Below are 20,891 nucleotides of genomic sequence, written 5' to 3'. Positions count from 1 at the left end.
ATGAATACAAGTATTATTGAGCTTTTATTAAAGTGTCTTTTACACTGCAGAATTTTTATGTAATCAGGACAGAAGCCAACACATATAGACTAATAAATAACAACGTTTTACAGTGGATATCTGCTGTAGTTGCACATAATCAGAATTACTATCTGGCCAGCAGATGGGTGCTTAGCCAGTTGGATAAAACTTCTATTTGAACAGCTTTTGGAAAAAAAAAAAAGCCTGAATATCAGAGAACATTTTTTTTTCTTTCGTCATTTCCCATGAAATAACCAAAATAACTTGGTATCTACTTGCAAAGATTCAAATTCACTTAAAGCATACTAATTAAGGAGTAGTTATAATACCTTTTATCTCTTTCCATTTACTCTTCCTTAATTTTACTATTACAAAAATAACACTGAATGCAGTGAATATAAAACTAACTGCAGAACTTCTCAGGATAATCTTCCAGGCATTTAGCAGCCTTTAGCCATATGGGTTTTACATGTGCAGATCCAAAATGGCTCTTATCCATATACATTTATGGAGAATTTTTTTTAAAGAAAATATATTTGGGTGATATTGAGGACAAGTGTTAGCAACTATGAAACTGAGTTTGCCATAGGCCAGATATCATCTGTTTGTAAACCACTTGGTATTGACTTGCCTTTTTTTTTTTTTTTGGATCGACTTGTATTAGTTCTTGTTTGTGAGCATCAGTTCTAAATACAAAAAAAAATTGAGTTTTTAATTTTTTGGTTGGCATCTTAAATTGAAGTACACTGGAAAACCTTTTTGGGGCACTGTTTCTTATTAGAATAATTTAGCTGACAGCACGGTGGACCTGTCAGAATCTCTGGAATCCTCCTTTTGCCAACCTGATCTGTCAATCCACCACTCACAGGGTCTGAGTGTCCCTTGGCCTTCAGAAGATGGCCTGCATGCTTGAAGCTACCATGCACACGCAGAGGGCTGTAAGTGCCTGGGAGTTCACCCTCCACTAATGACCCGGGCCAGAAGGCAACAACTGATTGACCTTGTACAATGGATGAATATTAGTAATGTAAGTAAAGTGGATAAAGAAGTGACCTTTGGTTTGGAGATTTAAATAAATATGATCATCTTGATTCCTTATTTTCTTTCTTCCTTGAGAGAATGAGCTGTTTCAGTTCATGACTATAATTTCTAAAAAACGATACAATATACCAATTGATTCTCAGAGGTGATTTTTATTTTTTATTTTTATTTTTTTATTTTACTTAAAAAAATGTTTATTTATTTTTGAAGGAGAGGGACACAGAATGTGATGGGGGAGGGACAGAGAGAGAGAGGGAGACACAGAATCTGAAGCAGGTTCCAGGCTCTGAGCTGTCAGCACATGAGCTGTGCCATCATGACCTGAGCTGAAATCGGATGCTTAACCGACTGAGCCACCGAGGCACCCGAGAGAGGTGATTTTTAAATGTGGGCAGAGGGGAGGGGCGCGAGGTTCATAGATAAATTTTACCATATTGGGCAAATCCTTTTTTCTATCATTCTGAGGTTGCACAGTACTTTTTCATGTTCCCTGTGACTGAATGTAATAAAGAAAAATCTCTTGGGATAGGTGCTAATACAAAAGCTAACTTGAGTAGCTCAATGACAAAGGGATGAGAGTGGCAATAAAGAGGGTCTACAAGAACTCAAGTAATGACAAGGCGGATAATGCAAATAAAAATGTTAAAATCACATATTTTCAATTTTGAAGATTTAATTTCAACTTTAAGTGGGACATATTTGTATTGAAGCTATTTTGTCTACTATGATGAGTCCTGACTCTTCTATACTGGAGATTTACATTCAGCTTCATATGAGGATTGAGTAACTTGTAATAAAACTCAATAAAACACACAAACATAATTGTAGTCCCAAGAACTTTGCAATCCTATGCTCTATGGTTATTAATTTGTGCATGAAAAGTAGAATCTTTGACATTTTTTCTAAGAATGTATTTCATTTTAAAAGAAAACAACGCTTTCAAATAACTATGCATGAGGTTTTTAACGATTAAATGGTCTGTCATAATTCTTGACTCTAGTCAGTAAGATACAATAATTAATGAATAAGTTAGTTGCTTTTAATGTTCCACAGTTTAGTGATATACAACTTACAGTGTCTCAGAATCTTTTAGAGTTATGCCTAGATGAGCAGGCATCTGATATATTGCTTCTTTGGTAAGAGTATAATAGCTAAAGAACAATTACTAGCTTTGTGAGGATGGCATTTTATCAATGGAACTTCCATTAAGTTAGCCTTTCATCTTGTTAATGTCATGCTCTTTTTTCAGGACCTTGACATCATTATAATGTGTCACTGTAGAGGGAAAAATGTACTTTTTAAGTGCCAGAGTTATAAATGTGTATTTCTGTCTCTGGTAAATTAGCATTCAAAGCTTTCTTGTGACAGTCATTTTAAGGACTACACAGGAATAATACAGATATAAAAAGTATATTACTATACAAGAAAAAAATACAAGTTGCCCAACTGCTTATTAACATTCACTCTTTACATATGGCATTCCCCCAAAAATAATTTTAAAGGGGTTTTCATGGTATAGTCAGTGTTCTGCTTCACTTGCCCTAATGGGAAAGCTTAATCTGAATTAAGTGGAATATTCATCAAGATGGCATTTAAATATCTCTTTCCTGTATACAGAGCCATCTTATTGGTTAGAAATTAAATGCTTTAAAATAATGAAATGCTTGTTCCTGTTATGTGATTTGATTGTATTGTTATTGTGTTTTGTGGAGAGAGAGCATATCAGGAAGTATAAAGATAGTAGAATTAACTGTTATCTTGAATAAGTATAAAATGTTATTGAAAGTAGTTATGGCTGCATAATGCCACAAAGGAAACATTAAAAATTGAAAAATTCAGGCAAATAGCCAGATTTTTGATTGATTGGACTACAAGTAGCTGATCTGATAGATTACTTTTTTCCTCCAAGTAACTGCCCAGTTGTTTGATGAAGCTGACCAAATCTGGCAATCTCTGTGGGTGGTATGTTATTGAATTAGGAAGATATCAATGCCCTCTCAATAAATCTGAGTGCAAAACTCTTTACTAGCTAACCTCCAATCCTGTAACTCTGGTCATAAGATGACTGCCTCTTGATGTCTTCAAAATGGGTAAAAATATTTTTCTACACATTTGGAGATAAAAATTTCAGAAAAAAACCCAACTTTTCTACTTAAAAACAAAACCTTGCTGTCATCTTGTTCAGCATATTCCTTTCAAGTTTTTTTTTTTTAACCAGTGTCTTCTTTAGTTGTCAATGAACATATTAGATCTTCCTACACTCATAACATTTCTTAGATTTTCTACTAAGTTTTAATGTACCAGCCAAGAGTATAAATGAGATCAAATGCAAGTATTCCAAATAAATGAAGGAAGGATTTTTCACGTGGAGAGCTATCTAGGCTTCAGAGTCCCACTCTTTTGTTCCTAAGCTTCCTCTGCCTTTGAGGGCTATCTTAGATAGTCTTACTGGGCAAGACCACGGGAGGAAAGGGGACCAAGAAGTTAATCTCTGGTGGATACCTGACATACCAAAGTTGGCTAATAATCCTCTAATGTTTTAACTAAAAGCAAGCAAAGTGCCCTTCTCTTAATTCCCTGTAGCACATCTGAGACAGCGCTAAGAAGATACAGGCACAGCTGTAATATGGGGTCATATATTACTAAAGAGAAATACAAAGATAGAGGGTTTCTTTGTTACAAAACCAGGCTGGAATGCTGGTGGAAACACCAAGCAGCACTCGGAGATTTTGGTGGATTGGAGATTTATGTAACACCGGTAGGCTCAGAGGAGACCGTTTCTCTAAAGATCTGAGCTTCGAATGCAAGTGGGAAGGGTAATTTATAGTTGTCAGCTTCCATATCTGTGGAGGTTTTCATGCGCGCAGCAAACAGGGCAAGAAGAACCTGGAAGAGGGGTCTCCAAGCTAGAGACCAGAGCTTGTTTTAGTCCCGCCGGCCATCTTATGGTGTAAAACTTTATTCATTTTCCCAACATCTTTTTTAGATTTAGTAATTCCCTGCTAAAGACTCCAGCTGGAATGCCCACTCTTTCCCCCTCCACTCCAGTTGTACCCAAAGTGGGAGATGTCATCTAAACTGTATCACCCAGGTCCACTATAATGCATACTTAGATTTTGAATTTCTGAATGCAAAGATTCAATTGAATTGAATTCAACAACAACACCACCAACAAAAAAACAATGCGTTTTCCCACCTATTTCTCCAAATGTTGGCTTCCTGTGTCTTCCTTTAATATTAAAAAAGACTAACATTCGAATACAAAGGAAAATATCTAACATCTTCACAAGATGCTTATGCACATATACCTGTCAGGAGGCTTTGTTTTAAAACTCTTGTAATGTCTTGAGTTCATTTTCTTTCTTTTCTCTTTTACTATTGTAAAGGAATAGCTTTTGTTGCTAGTTCACCCGGACTGTTTGTAATCATCTTTCTACTACTGCTTAACTTGAAACTGACCATCTAATCACAAAATCAAGTGACCCTTTCTCAGTCTAAACCTTTATCAATCTCTCTGTGACTATCCACACCACTGATAAACTGTGTCTTGCTTTGGGTCCAATGTGTCATGCTTTGGGTCCAATGAACATACTATTCTTTCTGCACAACCTGTTCCTCTCCTTTATTCTTTAATGACTCTTCTTGGTTCTCTACTTCCTGAACGGAGTTGTGTTACTAGAGTCAAGGTCATGCTTTTTTTTCAGCTCTACTGGTCTCTCTTCTTTGGCATTCCCACATTTACAACTATCCCATCTATGTGAGTAATTCTGAAATCTGAATCTTGAGATGTCTTGACTGATCTTATCCATAATCTATCACTGTCTGTTGTGAGATCTAGCTGGACAGCCGAATAGACTCTTCAAACGCAGCATGTTTTAAACAATATTCACTTTATTCTTCAAAACAATTATTTTTTCTAATTTCTTCTTTTATTTGGCTTATGATAATTCTGTTTTTCTCAATTGCCTAGTCTCCACATGCCTAAATAAAATTTTATTTCTGTCTACTTATCACTCATCATATATATAATCATTTTCCAAAGCAGTTTTGTCTCTGAAATATATTTTGATGTTGTCCTTTTCTATCAATTCCATTGTTTTTCTATTCAAGTTTTTTTTTCATATCTGGCCTTCATTCCTTTTTAAAAAAATTTTTTGGGCCCCTGTGTGGCTCAGTTGGTTAAGTGTCTGACTCTGGCTCAGGTCATGATCTCACAGTTCATGGATTTGAGTCTGCATTGGGTTCTGTGCTGCAGCTCAGAGCCTGGAGCCTGCTTCACATTCTGTGTCTTCTTCTCTCTCTGCCCCGTCCTCCACTCACATTCTATCTCTCCCTGTCTCTAAAAAATGAATAAACATTAAAAATTTTAAAAATATTTTGGTTATCAAAATAATTTTTATAAATAGTAAAAAAAACTATAATGAAATTTGAAATTCTCTTCCAGCACAAATATGCTATTCCCTCTTCACCACAGTTTGTGTGTCATTACAAAAATCATCATTTATGCATGTAATCATATTTCCAAATTATCTCCAAAGTAGCTGAAATAACATACTCTTCATCAATATACGAAGATGTGATTTCCCCACATTCTCCTAAGTCTTGTGTTATCGTTCCTTCATATTTGCCAATCTGTTCTCTTACTGTTGTTTTATTTTACATTTTATTATTTGTGAATAAGATTGAGCATCTATTCATATGCTTATAAGTAATTTGTATTGCTTTCTTTGTGAAATGTCTGTATATATTGCCACTTATTTATTTATTTATTTATTTATTTTCTTTCTTGTCTTGCTACCTCAAGCCTCTCTTGGGTTCTAGGATGATTGCAAATTGTTTCTAGATTAATTTTACTAGTTCACATCTCTAACATGTTTCCCAATTAAAGTACTTTAAATTATTGTTGATTTTCAACTGTATAGAATTTAAATCTCTTAGTCTGGTGCACCAGTCAAAGTTTTTAGGTACAAATATAAGGAACCAGAAATCTGAATGATTTCAAAAGAAAGACATTTTGTTAGGATACTAAGAAACCCACAGTCTGTGACAGGACTTGAGAACAATAACTACAGGTCATGCATTTGGGGAAAGAAAATACTTATAATTATTCTAACAAGGTGCTTCATTAAACATAGCACTAATGTTGCTCTAATATCACCGGTATTGAAAAAATAGATATGGTCAATGGAGCTACACTCATGGCCAACTTTGGAAAATAAGTGAAGTTGATTTCATTGCTACCATACCTAGCTGGTCATTCACATCAGATTAAGAAACTGGGGTGTGTACATCTGATTGCCCTACCTCCTATGATAAACCCTACATGCAAGAGAAATGTAGAAACCTATTATCTGGCACTTTCTGCTTCTATAGTTGAATGTGTGATTTGTTTCACAAATCAGTGAATTCCCTAAGCGTAGGAAGGATTTCAAAAGCTGAACACATGAAGAGTGTCAGATGTGTAATAAGGTAGTTATTAATTTCCTCTCTAAATTTTCCTCACTTTAAAAAAGCTATTTGTTTTATTATTAACCTAGCTCATGATCAGGTCATCTAGACATGCCATTCCTAATAGATAGCCTGAGTTTCTTGCATTTCTCCTTTTTGTTTATTCTGTTCTTTCCACTTGGATTGTTTACCTTTTGATGTTTTACCCTTTTAAAAAATTCCTACTTCAAACATCACTTTTTTTTTGAGACTCCCCTAATACTTGCTCTTCTTCTGAACTGTCATACAATTTGATTTCTCCAAACAATAATATCTGTTGCATTCTGCCTTATCTGGAAACTATTCTAGTATATGCCGTCTTTTCCTATTACTATACAAGAACCAATTTTTATAGGGACCATGCATTAAACCTAAATTATTCAGAAGATTTAAATATCAACTAAAAGAATTCACCAGAAAGAGATTTCCACTTACTTCCTATTCATTCATCCATTCAGCAAATGTGTATTGGGTACCTACTGTCTATGCCAACGTTTTGCTCAGAGCTACAGATGTAATGATAAACCACACTAACTCAATGGTTTATAGATTTTAGAAGCCAAACACCAAACTATAACAATAACAAAGCAAACAAAAATTCAAGTAAAAAAAAAGCTTCAATAAAATTATTTTTTAAATGTTTATTTATTTTGAGAGAGAGAGAGAGAGAGAGGGCACGTACAAGTGAGGAAGGGGAAGAGAGAGAGAGGGAGAGAAAGAATTCCAAGCAGGCTCCGTGCTCAACACAGAGCACACCCCTGCTCTCCATCTCATAACTGCAACATCATCACGTGAGCTGATATGAAGAGTCCATCACTTCACAAGGGCCCCTTTAAAAGTATTTTAATGTTTGAAATATGAAATAAAAAGCTTTTTGTATATAAGGAGCAATTTGGAGGAGCACAAGAAAAGGGAAATGGTTTGATTAGTGAGAAGGCTTAATCAGCATGCAAATGAAAGATGATAACTGCATGGGTTAAGGTGGTAGCAACAGGGATGGAATGAGGATTCAAAACAGATGTTGAAAGAGAATTCACAGGACCTAATAGTGATTTGGATGTTGTATATGAAAAAAAAAATACCAAGGACTAAATCCTTCTGTATTTTACTGGAACTATTTTTTCCACCAGCACTTCCATCATCCCGACCTCCCGTCATAGCTGTCTTACTCACTTTCCCCATGTCGTACAATCTTTTGTCTCCCTAGGGTATTGTATATTGCAAGAACTTATAGTGGGAACCCCATAAATCCATAATTTTCAAATTCAGTCGATCCTATCATAGTAAGGATGTATCAGGAGATAGAAGCCACAATTTGGACAGGGAGAGTTTAATATAAATAATTATGAACCGTGACTAGGGAGCAAATATAAAGAGTAAAGAGCTCTCTAAAAACTCTCTTAAGGCTGAAATAGCACAACCAAGGAAGGAACAAATTTGGAAGGGAGTCCTCACGACAAGCCTGGGGATTCAGACCTCACTGGAAAAGGTGCAAATGCAGCACATTGTATGGTAGAGAACTTTGCTGGGTTGCTACAAGCCTGCATTTGTCCACAGTTACTGGGAAAGTAGGAAATATCTTTTAAGGTATGGAGACTAAAGATGCCAGGCAGGGAACTGTGGCCAAAGTGGAAGCACCTCTCCAGAGCACAAGTAGGCTGAGACTGGCACAGCTGTGATGGGTATAAATGTGCAGGAAACAGGAGCTGGGACTGGCAAGAAGGAAACAACCTTCCAAAATGCAGATGGGATGAGAGTACTGTGCAGAGGGATTCTCCACCCTTTTCACTGGCTGAATGGCACAAGGTCAGGCTGATTCACTGCTTGACAGGCCCAGTATGAGTTGGTCACCAATCATCTGGACCTGAAGACTCAAGCTCCCTGAGATACTGCACACTCTGGCACACAGCTAGGAGTGAACATCACTGGATGTTCCTCTCCCAAGATAGTATAATCATGGAAGAGAATAGAAAGAAGTAAAAGACAGAAAATCATACCAGAAAGAAAAACTCCTCTTACAGTGTCCCTCTACTGACCCCTACTATCAACTTTTAAAGTCATACTCCACAACTGGAGCACCTGGGTGGCTCAGTAGGTTGAGTGTCCAACTTTGGCTCAAGTCATGATCTCATGGTTTATGGGTTTGAGCCTTGTGTCCGGCTCTCTGCTGTCAGCATGGAGCCCGATTTGGATCCTGTGTCTTGCTCTCTCTCTGCTCCTCTCCTGCTCACATTCTCTCTCTCCCTCAAGTAAATATTTTAAGAAATTTAAAGTCATACTTGGAACAAAAAAGAAATGCTTAAAAGCAAAACTCCATTCTCGCTGTGCAGGTAATGAGGGTAGATTAGGAGCTGAAAGGAAATACATTGATAACCAGAAGAGTCCACTCATTTGGTTACTTGACTTCTATGTGCATTCTGCCATATACATTTGAACTTCTACATAACGATAAAACAACCCTGTCTTACCACCTAGCAAGATATAACTGTCCTTCTTATGAGTGAATTTTTCACCATTTCCCCAAATAATACACAGTATAATCATTGCCACTATGACATTTCATCTCAGAATGTCTGAAAAATTTCCATTACTTAGAGACTAAATGTGAAAGTTATTCTTACAACTTGCATGTAAAATAAATCAAAAGCATACGAAGAGAAAAACAACACAGTATAAACAATTAAACATATGTATACAACAAACAAAGAAAAAATATACAAACTATACTCCCTCTTTCTGCAACTGGTCACAAGGCTATAATATTTATGGCTTCCTTCTTTTATCCCCAGTTTCCCTTGCTCTCCGCTAGAACTTCAACTGGCAGTGAAGAACTCAGTAACAGCTCTCACCCTCAGAAAATCTGGATTTCACATACAGTTTTCTTTGCCCCTATTGTGTAACAGCAACCCGATTTCCTCCTGATGATTGAAAACAATTACTTCAACTAGGGAGACATTTTCTTGAGTGTATACCAGATGGCTGAGTGTTAAAAGGTGCTCAGAATGGTCAGGGGGTAGTCTTATCTTCCAATTGAATACGTCTGTTACTTTAACTTTTCCAGAAAGTGGTACAAGTAGCCTTTACCATTTGGGTTATAGACCTAGCAGATCTCATAGCATTGAGTATCTGTGTAGAAAAACATCTTGTGTTGAGTCTGTGACAAGTCACCATAGGAGACTCAGTACAGATCCTTAGGATTCTAGAGCAAGTCCCATTCCATGTGTAACAGAGATTATTATTTGAGAAAAATAGCTCTTAGTAAGTTATTGGATCTTAGTAGGGACCAGGACTATGACAATGTGAATCGAGAGTGACTCTGGTGAAAACACCCATCATGGTCTGCACAGCAGAAGTACATTATGAAATGGAAGCGATGTATCAGGGATCAGCCTCGAAGGCCAAAATAAACTGCACAGAAGTGGTCCAGACCTTAATGACATCCCTTCCTAGTGTATTGATGCAACCCTTTAGCTCATACTTATGGCTTCAAAGCAGAGTAGAACAAGTCATTGGGAAACATAGTTTAGAAATAAAGAAACTGAAAGAAACATAGGATGTCTGGAGTGAAGTCTGTGAGCAAGCAGTTAACAAGAGCTGAGGCTGGAAAGAGAAAGAAATGTCAGTCATGAAAGGCCCTATCAGTGATGTTAAAATATTTTAAACTTGATCCTAAGGGCCACTATGAGATTGAGGATATTAGTCAGGTTCATTCATGAACAATAACACATTTTAGAAAACTCACTCTGGCTTCTACAGAATCAATGGTGAGAGTGTGGGAAGCAAGAGAGAGAAAGAAATACCTTCTGCACAAATTAGGAGCCGAGGATAGTCTTTATAATGTCTCATCTTCCTTTTGCTAAAAGTCTTCTACCAAAACATCTCCCTATGCGTTATAAGTGTTGTAATACACCTGCACTTACAAAAGTAGCACTTTGGAGAAACAGGTTTATTAGCTCAAGGACTCATCATCCACATGTAAATAACTAATACGTTACAGGATTGGGATTTCAACTCTGTATGAATTTGAAGCCAGAGTTCCTTCAGAAACATGCGTGGGGAAAGTAGCTATGTATGTTAATAAGTTAAAATGCAACATAGGTGACAACCCCTAACAACAGCTTAACTAAATGTCCTGGAATCATTGCAGACTGTAGCTTAATCCACAGACAGAGATTAAATTATCATAAAGTCTTGAGAAATAGGATTGTGTTAAAACTAATTTGGGCGTTTTTCACTACCACATATTGCTATTTACATGGAATCCAGTATTTGGAAGACTGCCAATTATGAAAAAAATCATTGTTTTGTCTATGCTGCTTAAGTGAAAAATAATACATATGTATATCTACTTGTGTCCTAGGGACAAGATTTAGCTGCATACTCTCCATTCCCCAGTTTGTCAAAGAATATTTGCTCATTATGTGATAAATTGGCTTTCAAAAATAGCTGAATTTTATTACTATCTTCCATCTATATTTTTGTCTTTATTTTTTTTGTTATTTAAAAAGCAGTACAAGTTCATTTTATAAAAATTTATAACTATATAGAATCATGGAATTATAAAGTGAAAGAATTTTTAAGTTTTGTGTGTATCTTCTTAAACAATTTCTTTGCCAAATATATGAGATTCTATCATAATCACTATATTTATAAAATGTTTAAATCTTATGAGATGAAGATGATTACATATTTCATACACTACGGGAGGAAATATGTTATATTACAACTACCTTGGAGAATTGGTAGAAGTTATCCAGTAAAGTATATGAGTACTTTATAACTCTATAGTAGCTCAACTCTTTAGCATATATTCTGGAGAAATTCCTGCAGGTATTTACCAGGTGACAACTATCTATCTATCTATCTATCTACCTACCTACCTACCTATCTGGTTTATTCCATAAGCATAGTTTAGTTAGAAAAATCAAATAAACCATTGTCTATGCAAAAGAGGATGGGTAAATAAATTGTGCTATATTCATTGAATGGGATTCTATATAGCACTGAAAAAAATAGACTACATCTATCCACATAAAATTGTATTAAATTCACAAACAATACTGTTTGTGAAAAACAGAACAGAAAAATAAGTTGTAGAATATAAAATATGTTTACATTTATACAGTTTAGAGACATACCAATGCAAATGCCATATTGTTTAGGGATATGCTTATTTGAGGAAAATAGGGAAAGTAAGAGAATCACAATTTCAGAAGTTAGGATTGTGTTTAAGATGTGGAGAAATTCAAAACATTTTTCTGATACATTAGAAGCATACTATTTTTTTTAATTTGGGAGAAAGTACACAGGTGTTTATTATTTTCAAAAATTTATTATTTTTAATTTACGTGTAGCCAAATGTACTCTTTTGGTGTACAATTCTATGTTTCAACAAATGTATGGAGTTATGTAACCAACATCACAATCAAGATATCAATTTGACAATAAATTTCATATATGTAAAAAAAAAGATATAGTCCGGTTTTTAGTACTTCCCTCACCTAAGCTAATTCTATTTTGCTATCTCTTTGGAGCCAAACCTTCCCTCAACCATTAACGCCCGGCATCTACTGGTTAGTAATATATCCCTAGCATTTTGCCTTTTATAGAATAAATTGTAAATGGCGTCATAAATTAGGTAATCTTTTGATTCTGACTTATTTCAGTTAGAATAATGTATTTAGGATTTACTCATATTATTGCATGATCAATTGTTTATTCCCCTTTAATTGCTAAACAGTATTCCAGTGTATGTATGCACCACTGTTGATTTATCTGTGCCCCAGGTGAAGAGTAATTTGGAATGTTTCTACTTTTGCCTCATTTTACATTTATTACATTTACATTATATATTACCAATACTATAAATGTCATTGTGGTGGATTCAAAACTTAATAAAAGCGATTTAAAATAAAACAAAGGAAAACAACATTTTGCTCTTTGAAACATAATAATTGTAACATTCATTTAAATCCAAAATTGGATGTTGTGAATGATATGGATGGAGCTAGAGTGTATCACGCTAAGTGAAATAAGTCAACCAGAGAAAGACGAATACCATATGATTTCACTCATATGTGGAATTTAAGAAACAAAACAGATGAACATATGGGAAAGAGGGGAAGAGAAGAAAGGGAAGCAAACCACAAGACACTCTTAATGATAGATAACAAACTGTGTTGATGGAAGGAGGTAAGTGTGAGATGGGCACTAAGAAGTGCATGTGTGATGAGCACTGGGTGTTGTATGTAAGTGATGAATCCGTAAGTGATGAAAACTGTAGTAATGTCAAAGAGATCAATGTTTTCTGGGTTTGAGCTTGGGAGGAGGGTGTAGCATGATAATGGAATTGTTCTATATCCCAATTTGGGGAGTGGTTATATGAATGTATAACTGTATCAAAATTCATAAAACTTATACTACTGTCAGTTTTACTGTATAATAATAAAAAAAATTTAGAGTCACAAAATATTTTCATGGACTAATTCCTGGACGCTTTTCATTTTTTCTACCACTTGACTTCTCAACAAAGGTGTCATTATTGATGAGTCTATTTTCACACCTTCTATTCCCTTGGATTATAACATCACACTGTTCTGGCTTTCCTCTCATCTCTCCTTCAAATGTACTTTGTAGATGCATGCTCCACTTTTCCAATATTTAATGCCAGAATTTTTCAGAGTTCAATACTATTTTTATTTTCCTTTCACTAAAGGTTATCATATTCTCCCATGTCTTTGCACACCATTGAAAATAACAGTGATTTTTCAATTTTGCATTTTGAGTGCAGACTGATCATCTATACTCTACAGACCTATTCAACTAGTGGGTTGTTTTACAGGCAAGATCTTACATAAGATGTTCATACTGAAATTACAAATTTCCCTGACTCCATCTTCCAAAGACTGACCTTGCTAGTCTATGGTTTCCTAGCTCAATGAATCATTCCTCCTATTCTGCTGCATAAATTAGAATGAGGGTTGATCCTTGAAATCTCTTTTTACCTTAACTTCTGTATATAATGAGCCAATTAAGGAGTATTCAATATTTCCCCTAAATATCTCCGGAAAGCCTTCACTTATCTCTGGCAACACTGTCATCTCTCATCTAGACAACTTCTGTAAGCTTCTGTTGCTGCTGCTGCTGCTGCTTCCTACTCTTCCTTCTCCTCTTCTTTTTCTTCTTTTTCTCCTCTCCCTTCCCCTTCCTTCTTCTTCTTTTTTCACAGCAGCAGGGACAACTATTTTATTGTATTGTATTGTATTGTATTGTATTGTATTTTGTTTTATTTTATTATTAAGTATTTTTTAGTTGTTTATCCATTTGCCTGTTGATGGACACTTAGGTTATTTCCAGTTTGGGGCTATTACAAACAAGGATGTAATGAACACTCATTCTTTGTATAGACATATGCTTTCATTTGTTCTGGGTAAAGAGTAAGAATGAAGTGCCTGGATCATTTGGCAGGTTTACATTTACATTTTTAAGAAACCACAACGCTGTTTTTCTTGGTATTTTTATGATTTTACATTCCCATCAACAATGTTTGAGATTTCCATATCCTCTATACCCTGATCAACACTTAGTATACAATCAGATTTTCATTTTTTTCCTCTCCAATATGAGTGATTTCTCATTGTGGTACCCCCATCCCCATTTTTTTTACTAGGGTGGGTTTTTCTATTTCTGCAAAAATCATCTCTGGGATTTTGATGGGGATCTCATTGAATCTGTAAATCACTTTAGCTACTACTGACATCTAACAATATTAAGTCTTCCAATATATGAACACAAAGTTATTGAGTGTTTTTGTCATGAAATGATGCTAAAGCTTTTCAAATCCTTTCGGACATTAATTAAGATGATCACAGGTTTTTGGGTTTTTTTCCCCTCATTCTCTTAATGTGGTATATTACATTGATCAATGTTAGTACATTGAATCACCTTTGCATTCCAGGAAAACCAAGTTTGTCATGTTGTATAATCCTTTTAATATTCTGTTGAGTTTGGTTTCCTAGTATTCTTGCATCTTTTCTCATCTTGCACCTTTCCTTGAATATGTATGATTGCTTTCTAATTTTTCCAATATATACACTTGCATTTGTCCTAGTCTTTGATGTCTGGTTCCCACAATGGAAAAAAAAGAGAAAGTGAAGGGCGTTACCCCTTTAAATCTAGAAATCACATTAGCTGGAGGGGGTAGGGGCTTGTAATAGCAAAGGAAGGCACAAGAAGAAAGGCTGCCCACCTCTTGGTCCCTACCTCTGTGATCAGAAGCAGCAATCAACGGTGTGAGCAAAGGTCAGAAATATTTGTAGGGCAGGATCCTTTTTACCAGCCTTGACTCCCACAGGTTGTGTCCAGGTTCACCCAGGAGCAGGTGCATAGGTGCCTGCCACAGGGTTTGAGGTGGGGATGGGTAGCTGTTACTGTGCTAAGAGCTGAAAATGAACAAAATTAACCACAATTTACTGTTCAAGCTTTGCCCTGTGATGTCCTCTTTTTCAAAATCTTTTACAGGCTACCAATTTATATGAGGGTAAGGATAGAATTCCTTAAAGCTTTACTTTATTAAGTGTCCATTTTATTGGCTTCATCTTCTACTACTTTTCTTATTTCTTTTGTTTTTCTAACCAGAACTTCCTTCTTTTTGTACCCAAAATATATCAGTGCTATTTCCCATGTAACTTTGCATATATGTTTACCCTCTTTCCAAAAATATCTTCTTCAGGCCCTTTTACTTAGTTGTTATCACTCATTCTCAAAGCTTAACCAATATGCCCATTTTCAGGAAATTTTCAAGAAAATTTTCCTGACACATCACTCTTTCATGAGACATGTGTACACATGGACACACTCTGTCAGGGCTGCTTCTTATTTTCTTCATACTGCTTACCTTACTTTAAATTATACATTTATGTGGCAATTTTTATATTTTCCCCTTTTGGATTGTGAACTCCAGAAGAGCGAAAACCACATCTGTCACAGACTTTGAGTCTGGAGTTCTCTCTTGTCCAGCAAGACAGCAGACACAGAATTAAATGTGAGAGAGACTAATGTCCAGGAGGAGACAAGAGTCCTGAGTAACAGTCCTTGTTCCATTTTTATTAGGATCAGAAGGTTTACAAACCTGATGGATGTGCAGAAAGAGACAATGAACAGTGAACATTAACTCATGTACGTGAGAGAAAGGAGGTTTCGAAGATATGTGGTGTTAGGGGTTTGGGTCAATACAAAACAAAATCGCGGCACCAAGCAGGTGGTTGTTTATGGCAAGTACGAGGCACCAGATCTGTTTATCTTAGCTAGCTTAGGGGATAAGACAGATAGAACATGCTACATCAGGGTCAACAAGGCACCTTTCTTTAGCTAATTAGCTCCGATCTGGGCAATTTCACCAGGGTGTCTATAGACCTGTTTACCTGTTTACCTATTCTGGACCTTCCTTCCTGTGAAAGCATCTTTCTGCTTTTGTACTATTTGGGGGTGCTTCTTCACTGTTTATCTAAATTGGATGCTTTCATGCTGCGGCTTCCTATTCCTATGCTTTTGTTCTATGCTTAGGGAGCTTTTACCCTATTTACCTAAGCTTGGCTGCTTTCATCCTGAACCTTATTAAGCCATTGGTGCAAGCTCAGGGAATTCATAAACTTATTCCCCACACACATCCATATTTCCTTTTTGCAATAGCTTCAGGGTCTAGAATAGTGTGTGGCACATAATAGTCATTTAGCCAACATCACCCAAATATCCCATTTTTTTCTGTCATGAGACAACTACTGTGTAGAAAGACTGATTTCCCCATTTTTATTTCAATCTGAAGTTAGTTGTGTGATTGACTCCTATCCTGACCCGTCCTAACTTCATTTGGAGAAAAATCACTGCAATATCTAACACTGTTCCCTTTCTGTGAATCTCTTATTTAACAGGTCCACTTTGCTGTATGTTGGGGTCTGCCACATTTGGGGGGTTTTCACCACTGACTCAACCATCGAATGCATTAGAGCCCGGTTTCTACTCCACAGACCTTCAGGAGAAACCTGTGTGTCAGGTGCTAGAGCCCTGATACCAGAATCATGGCCCTCGATCCCTCAAAATCTGTTTTATAATTCAGAAGCATCGTTATGGTCATTCAAATAGTCCAGTGCATAGTGATACCTTATTAATCTTCATAAACCTGTTACTTTCTTCTCAGATACAATACTTCTGAATCAATGACTCCCCATTGACTAGAAGATAATTCCTAGACTCTTGATATGTTGATATGTAACCTCTCCTCTCCTGCCAAAACTGAGCATTCATTACTCACAAAATACTACAAACGATTTGTTCTCTCTGTAGATTTCCTCTTACTACATCTTCTCTGTGGCTCACCATCACAGCCTATCCAAACTTGCTATATGATCTCAGGACCAAAGTCCTGAGTTTTCTCACGATCCCAATATACAGTAATGTTTCTGTCTTCTGAATGCCTACTGTGCTCACTACATTTTATTTTTGGTTTTTTTCTCCCCTAATGGTGCTTCATTCTCATTCCAATCTATTATTGATATTTAGGTTTTGTATTTACATCTTGAACTTCCAAATAAATAGATCTTCAGCATTTTATTCATTTATTTTGATTTTTACCTCTTTATTTATTTTGACAGAGAGAGAGAGAGAGAGAGAGAGAGAGAGAGAGAGAGAGAGAATCCCAAGCAGGCTCTCCACTGTCAACACAGAGACCAATGCGGGGCTCACCAACCATGAGATCATGACCTGTGCCAAAATCAAGAGTTGGATCCTTAACTGACTGAACCACCCAGGCGCTCCTGTCTTCAGCATTTTAATAACAGGAACTGCTTATGTTTCTTTGTATCCTCAAATGCACCCACTACAGTGCCTTTCCTATTATGTGTGCTCGTAAATATTTTTATTTGATTTGATTTCACTGAAATTGTTCCAGGCTATGCAACTGTGTTCTGCACAATAATTGCTGCTTTTTCAAAATAAGCCATGTCATCTTTTGAGCACAGTATGAAAAGCAGTAACTGAATTGGGGCATTAGGCAATTATGGCAGAAAGATAAGACAAGTAATAGCTGGGGGGGGGGTGTAGGGAAGGATAAGTGAGTATAGAACAAAAAGAGAAAATAAGACAGAAAACCAAAATAGACCATTTATTTTATCATCATTTCTTGTCAATCAACAAAAAAGACAATTTTGGCTTGAAGAAGCGGTAAATGGTGATAGAAAGGAGTCAGATTTTCTGATGTTTAGAGAAGAAAGAAAAGAATATGGAGGCATGCCTTTTTTTTTTATTTAACCTTGAATTTCCATCATTAATGATATCATGGGTTTCTTGGAACAACTTCTAAATTGAAGTTAGTAGTGAGGATGTCATCAATCTATCTGTCTGCTACTAGCAAATTAAGCACAATAAGGAATAAGACAGACATCTTTTCGAAAACTGAACTGGAATGGTAAAATTGGAACATTCTACATTAAGATTCAAGGAAATTTCTTTTGAGTTTTATATTAATATGTTCTCACTGTTTTTGACATATAATCCGTTTCTACCTCTCTCTCACCTCTTTGTCCTATATATAGCTCATGAAAGAAACATTATACAATTTGTTTCAAAAATTACATCAGTTTCCATCCTCAAAGAAATAAAACACCATAATTTAAAGGCAGTCCTTCCAATAATCTGCTGCTCTCAAAAAAACAAAAACAAAAGCAAAGCAAACCAAATAACAACAACAATGGGACAAATACCGAGAGTAGCCAGCATACAGTATGCGGAGAATGATGTGTATGGCTAAAAACAACATGCTTCAATATGACGAATTTAAAATATTCCAATCTATTCCTTGACATTTTTAGCCATAGTGTTATTTTTCAGTTACAATAATTTCGTCTTTTAAACATGTTTTTTTTCCTTCTGTTCCTTTGATTCATTCTAGTTGAATGAGTTGAGATTAGTTTCAAATTGCAGGGTGGAATATTAAATAGATATGTTGGCAGTTGATTAAAAATAGTAGATTTCTTCAATATAAGTAGAACCAGATAGCTAAAAAAAATGTAAAGTTGTGATCTTTTTGAATTATTAACGTGGTACTATTTTAATAATGAGCAACACAAAGCACCCTCCTATCTGAAGGCACATGGAAGATAAAAGACCTTATTTTTTCCTACTATGATGTTTTGCATTACCTCTCCTTTGTGTAGTTGCCTTAATTTTCCAAAAGCAACCCCTTTCACACACACACACACACACACACACACACACACAGCCTAATCCTCACCGTTTGCTTTCTCAGCTTGAAAACAGTATTTGAGAGCAACAACCCCTTTCTTGAGGGTCTGTGAGTGGTTATGAGGCACAGCAAAGAACCCATCCTTCCTTTTCCAGGTGCACCAATGCCTTCACCTCCGAGCCAGTGGTACATTTCTAATTTTCTGATACAAGACACAAAGTGTCCAGTGTGAATTGATTCTTCATAGCCACATTTCTGCAGCAGTCCCTCTGACCCTCGTCCTGATTCTCTATGAGCAGCAGACATCCTGGATGATATGGATTGCGCATACATACAGCCTGAAGACAGCTGCTAGAAATAAATGCAGAAAAGGCGGCAGAGAGATGCTAAAGGGCCCATAAACCCCATCAGCACCGAGAACCATTATTTTGCCCTAGGGTTTCCCAGGATATCATTATAGAGTAAGTATGACCATAAAGCCTTATTGATCATCACATTGCTTTCCTGTGAGCACTGATCGTCTCTGATAAAAGTGCAGTCTGGCAGTCAAACTCCCCAGAGAGATTGGGTGGTAATTTTGGATCTAAAACTTCAAGGACACTTAATTGAAATATTTATTTTCTTACTTTCAATTTAATTCAGCTATCACTATCTATGTCTCACAAATTGAACATGACCAACCTTAAGAAGTCACTAGGTTTTTATTTTCTTGACCCTTTTCCCTATTTTTTTTTTTTTGCCTTCCGCGACTTTTTTTTTCTTATAAAAAGTCTAGGTTGTACATAGACTATAAAAGTGTAGGTTGTACATAACTGACCACAACATTCTTTACAACCTTCCTTGCCCTTCCATGTGGAATGATAAAACTGCAGTTTAAAATATAAACAATACAGGATTGTGGTCTTTCTGTTATTCTGGAAATGAAATGATGTTAATTTGAGTATTTCTGAAGTCTGGAAACACTCAATATTAATCAGGTCTGAGACACACAGTATGAATCTAGGAAAAAAGAAATATTATGTCTGTTTCAAATACAGTTTAGATATAGTTAAACTGCAAAAATATCCAAACCTTTGAATGAGATGAAGAGTAAAACAAAATGGTTTTGTAGTCAAAAATCACCTGAATTTTTATAGCCTGTATAGAAGTTCATATTCTTAAAGAAAGGTTTATTTTAGACCCCGATCTTGAGAGCCATACCCACAAATCAAGTCCTAGACAAAATAATCGCCTTCAGCTAACATCAGTGAAACACTGAACTTCTTTTAAACTAACCTTTCTCTAGGTGGCGCCTGTCGGGTGACGTGAGCTTGCACTTGACAATCCATCTCTATCCTACTCTTCCTATTGATAGTATCTGGGATATTCTTTATTCTCAATTATTTCTTGTTATCTGTATAGTTGCTGATTGTTTTGAAAGTTTGTATATGGAAACACAAAAAGGGTGCTCCTAATCAATGGATACTTTTTGGAGTGTCCTATTGCACGGTAGTGTTGAGTTGCAAATAACTATATTTGGTCCCTGCCTTGACAAACTCATGATCTGATAGAAGAATTGCAAAAAAAAGTCATTTCAGTACATTGTGCTTTATGAATTAGGAAAGATGCAGAGGATTTGATGAAAGCTCAGAATAAAGTCCTCTAATGCAGCCTGAAGGACAAAAAAATAAAGGTTCTTCTGGGGACTGTTTTGAATGCCAATTCAGAATTAAGCATGGAAAAGACAAAATGGTATTTATTCTGGGCATAGAGAATGACATAAGCAACAATAATTGGAGAGGTGAAAAATACTCTACAGCCTGTACATAACTACAAGGAGCTAGAACAATTCTTAAAGAGAGGTCCCTTGATCTGCACATTCAGAATCCTGAAAGACAGTTAGAAATGTAAATTCCTAGGCCACGCCTCACTCGCACTGACTGGGTCCTAGCCCTCTGTGTTTGAACAAGTCCTCTGGGAATTTTGACATGCATTCAAGTTTAAGAACGACTGAGATAGAAATCAAGCAATATCCAAAATGTGGCTTGAGACTGCTTGTCACGAGGGACCACTGAATGATTTTATCAGTGGGAATCATATAACTAGATTTGAGGTTTCCAGGGAC

Source organism: Felis catus, chromosome B1 (assembly GCF_018350175.1).
Source record: "Felis catus isolate Fca126 chromosome B1, F.catus_Fca126_mat1.0, whole genome shotgun sequence".
In the NCBI taxonomy this organism is placed as follows: Eukaryota; Metazoa; Chordata; class Mammalia; order Carnivora; family Felidae; genus Felis; species Felis catus.
The sequence above is the reverse complement of the archived record's forward strand: the minus strand, read 5'-3'. Positions refer to the sequence as shown.